This window comes from Gymnoscopelus braueri, assembly GCF_963280865.1.
Source record: "Gymnoscopelus braueri genome assembly, chromosome: 5".
Classification (NCBI taxonomy): domain Eukaryota; kingdom Metazoa; phylum Chordata; class Actinopteri; order Myctophiformes; family Myctophidae; genus Gymnoscopelus; species Gymnoscopelus braueri.
In genome coordinates this window covers 17,915,120-17,925,100 of record NC_137606.1, presented here as the reverse complement: position 1 = coordinate 17,925,100, position 9,981 = coordinate 17,915,120, and positions in this window count along the sequence as shown.

Below are 9,981 nucleotides of genomic sequence, written 5' to 3'. Positions count from 1 at the left end.
TGGGACTTTACACATGCACACACACACACGCACACGCACACGCACACACACACGCTATATATATATATATATATATATATATATATATATATATATATATAGAGAGAGAGAGATATAGACTCAGCAGTTCAACATAGGCAATACTGATATACAGCAAAAGCAGCTTAAAAGAGTAGTTCTCCGGTAGGGACTCAATGGAGACTCAACCTACCGTTGACTCCGCCGGTCATCAAATTATTGCTGCACTTGCGTGATCTGTTACTATACTAAACTGTTCATTACCAGAGACTGTTCAACAATATGGACCACAAGTGGGTGGGTGAACAATTCAGAACCATGGACAGTTCTACAGCAGAGCTTGTGTTTCTAAACAGTAGAGCAGTCAAAACCATGGACAGTTCTACAGCAGAGCTTGTGTTTCTAAACAGTAGAGCAGTCAGGACCATGGACAGTTCTACAGCAGAGCTTGTGTTACTAAACAGTAGAGCAGTCAGGACCATGGACAGTTCTACAGCAGAGCTTGTGTTTCTAAACAGTAGAGCAGTCAGAACCATGGACAGTTCTACAGCAGAGCTTGTGTTTCTAAACAGTAGAGCAGTCAGGACCATGGACAGTTCTACAGCAGAGCTTGTGTTACTAAACAGTAGAGCAGTCAGGACCATGGACAGTTCTACAGCAGAGCTTGTGTTTCTAAACAGTAGAGCAGTCAGAACCATGGACAGTTCTACAGCAGAGCTTGTGTTTCTAAACAGTAGAGCAGTCAGGACCATGGACAGTTCTACAGCAGAGCTTGTGTTACTAAACAGTAGAGCAGTCAGGACCATGGACAGTTCTACAGCAGAGCTTGTGTTTCTAAACAGTAGAGCAGTCAGGACCATGGACAGTTCTACAGCAGAGCTTGTGTTACTAAACAGTAGAGCAGTCAGGACCATGGACAGTTCTACAGCAGAGCTTGTGTTTCTAAACAGTAGAGCAGTCAGGACCATGGACAGTTCTACAGCAGAGCTTGTGTTACTAAACAGTAGAGCAGTCAGAACCATGGACAGTTCTACAGCAGAGCTTGTGTTTCTAAACAGTAGAGCAGTCAGGACCATGGACAGTTCTACAGCAGAGCTTGTGTTACTAAACAGTAGAGCAGTCAGAACCATGGACAGTTCTACAGCAGAGCTTGTGTTTCTAAACAGTACAGCAGTCAGAACCATGGACAGTACTACAGCAGAGCTTGTGTTACTAAACAGTAGAGCAGTCAGAACCATGGACAGTTCTACAGCAGAGCTTGTGTTTCTAAACAGTAGAGCAGTCAGGACCATGGACAGTTCTACAGCAGAGCTTGTGTTACTAAACAGTAGAGCAGTCAGAACCATGGACAGTTCTACAGCAGAGCTTGTGTTTCTAAACAGTACAGCAGTCAGAACCATGGACAGTTCTACAGCAGAGCTTGTGTTTCTAAACAGTAGAGCAGTCAGGACCATGGACAGTTCTACAGCAGAGCTTGTGTTACTAAACAGTAGAGCAGTCAGGACCATGGACAGTTCTACAGCAGAGCTTGTGTTACTAAACAGTAGAGCATTCAGGACCATGGACAGTTCTACAGCAGAGCTTGTGTTTCTAAACAGTAGAGCAGTCAGGACCATGGACAGTTCTACAGCAGAGCTTGTGTTACTAAACAGTAGAGCAGTCAGAACCATGGACAGTTCTACAGCAGAGCTTGTGTTTCTAAACAGTAGAGCAGTCAGGACCATGGACAGTTCTACAGCAGAGCTTGTGTTAATAAACAGTAGAGCAGTAGATCAGTGGTTCTCATCTCAACCTTTTCTGGATCGGGGCCCACTTGAGAAAACCTCAAAAGCATTTGCGGCCCACCCATCTGATCACATAACACGGCATCCATTTGGCTGCAGATGGGTGGGCTGTGTGCATGTTCAGAGCACAGAGTTTGTTTTAATGATCAATCAATCGATTGTGTAACAGCTTGGATCAATATGAAACACTTTGTATATAATAGTACGTATACTTTGTTCGTGCTCATCACAATGAAAAATATTTTTTCAAGATTTTAAAGAAAACATAACATGACATTTGTTGGGTTTGTTTTAGTAATGTTATATTATCAATACAATCTTAGTATTTTGCCAATTATTTGGGGTCCCACTTGCGATATCCCACCAGTAGTCTTCGGCTCACTGATTGAGAATCACTGCAGTAGACGACAAGTTGGTGATGAACAATTCAGAACCATGAACCGTTCCAACACAGAGGCTAGCTCACCAAGCACAGTTTCTTCAGTCTATGAGGAGTTTCATTCCAATGCATGCAAGACAGAGAAAACTGAAACTAAGGTTTTTGATGTGACAATAAAGTTGAAAGTTGAAAGTGTCTCCTCTCCTCTATTGTGTCCCAGCAGTGTTTTAATCACAGCTAATCATTAGAAATGTAATAGCCAACAGTTGGAGACTTAGTGACCCACGTCTCACACTGTGTACCAGCAGGCATTTAAATTTGCATGAAAAAAGCAAGGTGTACTTTCTTTCTTTGTGTGTGTGTGTGTGTGTGTGTGTGTGTGTGTGTGTGTGTGTGTGTGTGTGTGTGTGTGTGTGTGTGTGTGTGTGAAGCCATCATTACAGCCTTCCTCTGAACAGTGATTTGTAAATGAATATGCACGTCAACTCAAATTATGGTTACCTGAGCTGAGTTGCAGGTGGCACCTGCAACTCAGCATTGGTAAGTGTTGTGGCATATCACCTCAACAACAGTGAAGCAAAAAGGGAATTGGAATACGTTTGTTGACAACAAACACCTGGAGTTCCAGCAAGCCCCAAAGTACCTCGCCGTACGCCATAGGACACTGTCCTTCAACCTAGATGAAGTTAAAGCCAAAGCGTCATCAAGGGTCTCGCTGGCACATCCTGGCGTGCCTCTGCCACCTACGAATCTCCACGCAAGCCCAGAGCTTTGCTGCAGCCTGAGACGAGGTTATGACCTGAGACGAGGTTATGGCAGGACAACACTAAGCTGGACTTCTAATGATGATACACAAAAGAAGAAAACCACAGCTACAGTATACCCCTAGTAATCTATGACTTTAGTTGAGCTGCTCTGAAATCACCAGGTACTTAGATTACACATTATGGAACTGAAGAATACAGTAGATCAAATTCAGAGTTTTTTTTTATGAATAAGAAGTTCCAGGCCAAGTTTCTTTGCTATTTGGTTCAAAGTAAATTCATTTAAAAGTTCCTCTGAGTAAGGAAGTAAGAAAAAGACCTTGGACTAGGACAACTAAGGATAGCATATTTCTTTACACATCATGAGCTTGAGTGAAGTCAGGGGAGACAGGCAGGGAGAGATGATGATGAGAGATGACGTGGTGAGGGCGACAGATGTTGAGGTGTTTTATTTCATTGCTTTTGTACACGTTTGCAGTGGCCTTGGAAGAGTTGAATATGTATGGCCTTATGCACAATTTTGTCTTTTGCTTCTCCAGTCACACACAGATTACACACCCCCACAATTACAATGTGCAGTTTAGGCATTTAGCACACACTCATATCCAGAGTGATTTACAAGTGCAAGATCAGGGCAAATTGCATGGAAACTAGTCAACAAACGACAGGTTAAATGGTTAAGTAAATAAAGAAACATAATTGAACTAGATAAAGTGCTCCTCGGAGCACAGGTCTCCGCCAGGTCAGGTAGGTTATTGTGGGCCAGGAATGTTCGGAATTCGCCAATCAGGATGGAATATGAAAAATCTGACGAAACCATCTTGATCATTTGACTATAGAGATAATGTGTACCGATTTGCATGTTTGGACAAAATGTTTATGAGTAATATAAAAAAGAAAATTGTTGCAAAAATCGGCCTCCTGGTGGCGCTATTATAGGGAAATGTTAAAAGGGTGGCATTTGTTCCTCAACATAGTGCGAATGTGCGTGCACAAGTTCCACTGCAATCGGACGCTGCGTTCATGATTTGCGGCATTTTGTTCAAAACGGGCCACTCCTGCAAACTTTAGATGTCTAAGGAATATGAAAAATCAAACAGATCCGTCTTGATCACATGACTAGAGTGTACCGATTTGCGTGAAATTTGGATAAAATCTGAAAGCTTAATTTTTTTTTTTTTTTACATAAGTTGGCCTCCTGGTGGCGCTATAAAAGGCAAATGTGAAAAAAGCAGGGCAAAGGTTTATCCTTGGCCTCTAGGGAGTGCGCATACAACGTTTTACACATATCGGTGCAGTTATAGGTAAAAACACAAATGAAAAACTGTTATAGCGCCACCATGAGGCTGATTTGAAAAAAACAACAAGTGGCATTTCTCCCTCGGTCCAATGGGAATGTGCGTGTGAAATGTCACGGCAATTGCATGCTGTGTTCATCATTTGAGGCATTTTGTTCAAAACGGAGTACTCCTGCAAACTTTGGAAGACAATTTTAACCAATCAGGATGGCATATGAAAAGACCCGTTTCGTTTAATGACTAAAATGGGTTTTGCACAAATCGGCCTCCTGGTGGCGCTATAAAAGGCCCATGTGAAACATGTGGGGCAGAGGTTCTGCTCTGGCATCCAGGGAGTGTGTGTGCGCAGTTTCGCTGCGATCAAGCCAACAGTGCCAGAGATTAGCTGTCCACAGACGGAGGGGAAGACGGACACACACACGGACGGACGGACGGACGGACGGACGGACAGGGGTTAAAACATACTCTCGCCATGCCTTTCGGCCTGTAGGATATCAGGTAAGAAAACAGAATGTCTATCTAAATAACATAACATATGTGAGCAAGTAACCAACATACCGTACATACCTTGATTGCCTTGTAGGCCGTCATCAGTGTTTTGTACTGAGTGTGGACATCACCAGGAAGCCTCTGAGATGACTGAGGCCTGATCAGGAGCTGGGCAGACCCTTCCTCGTGAGGACGGGTCTGATCCTCTGAACGTTGTAAAGTGCAAGCCTATAGGATCGAGTGTTTGCTGCAATGTGTGCCTTGAAGTACAGGAGGCCATCAGGCACCACTCCTAGACTCCTGGTAGTTGAAACAGGAGCAACCATGGAGTTGTCGTTGGCAATGGAGAAGCTCTGTCTTGTCTGCGTTGAGCTTGAGGTGGTGGGAAGACGTCTACTGTGAGATATTAGCCAGGCATGCAGTGATACCCTCTTCCACCTGCGTGGAAGGATGTATGCCTCTCTTTCCCATTAACGTTTTCATAATATATATATATAATATATGACGTGTAATTATAAAAGGGATGCCTAAATAATGTTACATTGCATAATGTATTGACTCAATGTTAGGAGGAAAAGCGTTTTTCTGTTTTCATACATGGAGAGAGGGAGGGAAGGAGAAAAAACGTTGAATGTCATCAGCATAACAGTGATAGAAGAGCTTGTGAGCAGAGACAACAGAGCCAAAGGACCGGGTGTAGAGGAACACACAGTTTATGAGCAATTTGTTCACATGTGATTCATTGGACAGCTGTGTGACTACAGTATGTACGACTGAGCATATGCAATATGATTTACGACAAATGAGTTGAGTCTCCTTTGAGTTGTTTAACAGACACACATATACAAATCAATATATGTAAGCGCATGTACACATGTAACCTCACACACACACAAACACACACACACACACACACACACACACACACACACACACACACACACACACACACACACACACACACACACACACACACACACACACACACACACACACACACACACACACACACACACACAGACACTGATATTGCACCATGGACAGCTGTGGAGGAAAGGTTGAATGAGGCGGTTAGGAGATGCAAACCTCTATAATCCCTCTTTGAGGGACTGCAAAGACAACCAGATGGCAATTAATTAATGAAGAGCGACAGCACACAGTTTGGTTGTTGCCAGAAATCTCTGAGACAAATTATGCCAAAGCATGTCAGAGGCTGTTGTAAACGAAGAGCTGGGATTCAAGTGTCAAAATTTCATCACCAGCCAGCTTAAAGGGCTAGTTCACCCAAAAAATTACTTTTTTCTATCGATTAGTCACCCCATGGAGACTTGAATTCATGGATATTTTTTAGTTTTTGCTGCATTCCTAAGCCAACCATTTGATGACCAGCGGACCGGTAGGCAGCGGTTCCGGTAGGAGACTTATCATGTACTGTAGACTAGGGATCAATCAAATAAATTACCACTTCACTTGAAATACTAGTATTATTCTCTCCTAACTTTGCTGTAAACTTAAGTTGTAAAGCCAGTGTAAAAAACTGTTTCAGAGCCAGGGCTTTAGACAGGGCTGACATAAATTGCGGGCTTATCTCTGGGCTGTTAGAATCAGCGCAGACTTCACATGTGTTCCATCACGGGGTCAAATGAGTCATGTACAACATGGGATGACTTACAGCAAAGTGACCCTTGGATCAGAGCTCCTCTCACCATTAACCCCTCAGTCTTTGAACTCTTGCTCATTATCTGATTAGACCGCAGGCCATCACACACACACACACACACACACACACACACACACACACACACACACACACACACACACACACACACACACACACACACACACACACACACACACACACACACACACAGCCCTCTTTCTTTGATCTCACCATGAGTCAGTGTTCAGAGTGACAACCCTCAGGCAGAGATATGATGCAGAGAGGAAACATGCCACTGACAAACATGCACACACACTCATGTCAGGAGGCTGAAAATGGCCTTTTCTCCCCCCGAGAGTATACACATACTGTAATATACACATACTGTATACACACTATACATGCACGCACACATACACATGAAAAACAAAGGCACGCTGGCACACAGCTGGAAAGCCATCTGTCAGAGACAGCGGGGTAGAAGCACCTCACTAAAGCTATCAAAGACATACTGTCTTTGGAAACGAGCACGTCTGTCGATCACAAAGACGTCAGTGTGCGTGTGTTCACTTGTCTGTAATGTGTACTTGTGTATGTGTACATTGTACAGTACATTGCGCCATAGGCTATAGCAGGTTCCTCCCTGACATTTGACAAATCTTCCATAATGTATCTCCCCCAACACCTTGCCCAGATTCTAGCTGTGGTCCCAGGAATCCCACCTCTGGGGTATGCTGTGTGCCAGTGGTTGTCAAACTTTTGTTTATGTCAATTGCCTCAAAATGTATATATAGTATATAACTGACAGTGATTTTAACTGCCAGGTCAAAAATTACCCAAAGACAATCTTTATACCTGGTGGTGTACAGCCTTCATTGAAATATGAATAATGGCAATGTTTCACTTTTTTTTATGTTTGGGTCACTCATCAACTATCAAGTTGAAGAAATATCATTTAAGGGTGTTTTTTTTTTCTGCTGTTAAAAATGCTGGTTGATCATTTTTGACAACACAAGGGTTAAACCACATGGAATGTGACAGCCTAAACAGGGTACAGATAACACAATGACATTTCACAAGGGTCATGAGTTGGATTCAGATCACGCCACAAAGGGCATGAGCTGGATTCAAATCCTTTATGACAGATAAGTGCTTGACTCTTACACGTGTACATATTGCTTTGTTGATTTGAACGTGAGTTTTCTGCACTTGTTTTGTACTTTTGGCACTACTTGTTGTTATGACCTCTGAACTCCTGATCCATTGGATACATGATATTTATATCATGTATCCAGTACACGAATGCTCTACGTCCTCCCGGTGAGGGCTCCTCACTTGCAGGTGAGTCAGTAGCATACAACACAGAAATGTGTGTGGGGAGAAATCAATTGGCATAACGACTAAATTGGGGGGAAAAGGGGGGGGGTAAAAAAAGGCGTAAAATACAACAATAATAGCGTAACAAAAAGTGTGTTGGATTAAGTAATGACCTATAGCATTTGAAACTTTTTGCTAATCTGAAAAACTCAGGGAAAAAAACTCAAAAGCAGAGGGATAAGTTATCTACATTAAAGGATAGATGCTGCTAAGACTAAATTGAAAGTGTTTAACTGGTTTTGAGGCAGGGAATTTACCAGTCCTAAGGTTGAATCTGTTTCAACGCAAGGCCACATTTATTATTCATTAAAACATTTAGGCCTCATTGCACAATTGTCTGGAGGAAACCACATGGTTCCTTGTACAGTGAGCGTAATGATACTGGACTGTATCTCCACGCGCACACACACACGCGCACACTTATACAGGTCAAACTGAGATTTCATATAGGCCACAAAGAAATAAAAATAACATTTTCTAAGCAAAAGTAGGATAATATGGGAAGCTGATGATAGCTTCACAGAGAGGGCCTGGCCCCTTGGCAGAGGGATAGTGTTTCTGTGTTGTCCTGTCTCTCTCTGTTAACAACTCTGTAACCTCTGCTCTGCCACAGTACTGTACTATTGTCATGCCCAAAGCAGAGTATGACAGTGAAAATGTGTGTGTGTGTGTGTGTGTGTGTGTGTGTGTGTGTGTGTGTGTGTGTGTGTGTGTGTGCGCGTGCGTGCGTGCGTGCGTGCGTGCGCGCGGGCGGGCGTGTGTGTGTGTGGGGGGGGGGGGCTTTACAGACAACCAGGAGATGGGAATAGGGGAAGAAAAGGCACAGGGGAATGATGAGATACAGACACAGACATAAGGCATAAAGAAAAAGGGATCAAGGAAAAGGAAAGAGAGTAATAAACTAAAATAGGCAATAGAGGCAATGGAGAATGGAGTTGAATGTCATATTTGTTTTTCTTTAGAGAAAGTGTACTGGGGCAACCTGATAGCCCAATGGTTAAGGCACATACCACATGGGCTCTAATGCCTGACAGCGATTACCCAGTTTGATTCCCGTCCTGCCAGGCCATTTACTGCATGTCACTCCCCTCCTCCCTGTGTCTCCTGTCCCTCTACTGTACCCGTCAAAAGGTCCAAAAAATTATTGCAAACACATGCCAACTTTTCTCACCGTGTGAGGAAAAGAAGCCAAGAAGTCAAAGGAAGACAGGGGGATGAAGGAAAGACAGACGAGGACAGACAAGACACTACTTATTTAGAAGTTGAGGGAGGCTAGCAGTGGATCGGTGAGGTCAGTGGAAGATCAGCAGGCTCACTGACATGGTGTCATGCTTCAATTCTCAAAGTTTTTCAATTTCAAGGACCCCCAGTTTGATGTGGGTTATGCCATGGGTCCCCATGGCACCCACTGTGTGGAGGTAGCGAATATAAAAGTTATACTGTAGCAGTAACCACCCATGACCATGCAGGCTTTTATATCAGTTGTGGATAGACAACAAACTAAACAACATACAGTAAACAATCTAACATAGTACTTGTGGGAGCAGAGTGAAGGGTCGTTGCACAGATGCCTGCCTGCGTCTCTGAGGCCACCTGGGAGCAGAAAGACAGGCGTGGGGGAGAAATGATTCATTTTAGCTGATAAATAGTGTAATGAAAACAATATACTGTCCATATATACTGTGGATGCACATAGTATAAGTTTGTTGCAACATCGTGGTGCACACAGACTGCATCTTAGCCTCACCAGGCCTCAGCCTCCCCTGTCAGCCCATCCTTCCAAAGACTCCCCTATACAGTATGTCCCAGAGTCATCCTTCTTAAACAGGGAGAAACAATAGGCAGGAATTCACACAAAAGAGGTGTCGTACCCCTTGCCCAGGGCAGGCCAAACCCACTGATATTCCCTAACACAGCATCCCCACCTTGCCCCCCTGAGGCTTACACACAACCACAGTCTTACAGTTGATAGCATGGTGAAGTATCTTCAAACATGAGTTCCATATAAGTAATCATATTCCATTCTGTGGCAGTTAGCAGTGCCGGGGGTGGAAAAGTATCCAGGACTGATCTAAAGTAATATTGATATTTATCATAGGTTAATAACAGGATGAGATTGTCAGGGGGGGCTGTGACCTTTGGATTCAAGAGGGTGAGAAGGCAGTTACTAACAGTCAGGCAACCCCCTTTAATTTGAATCTGCTATTGATGT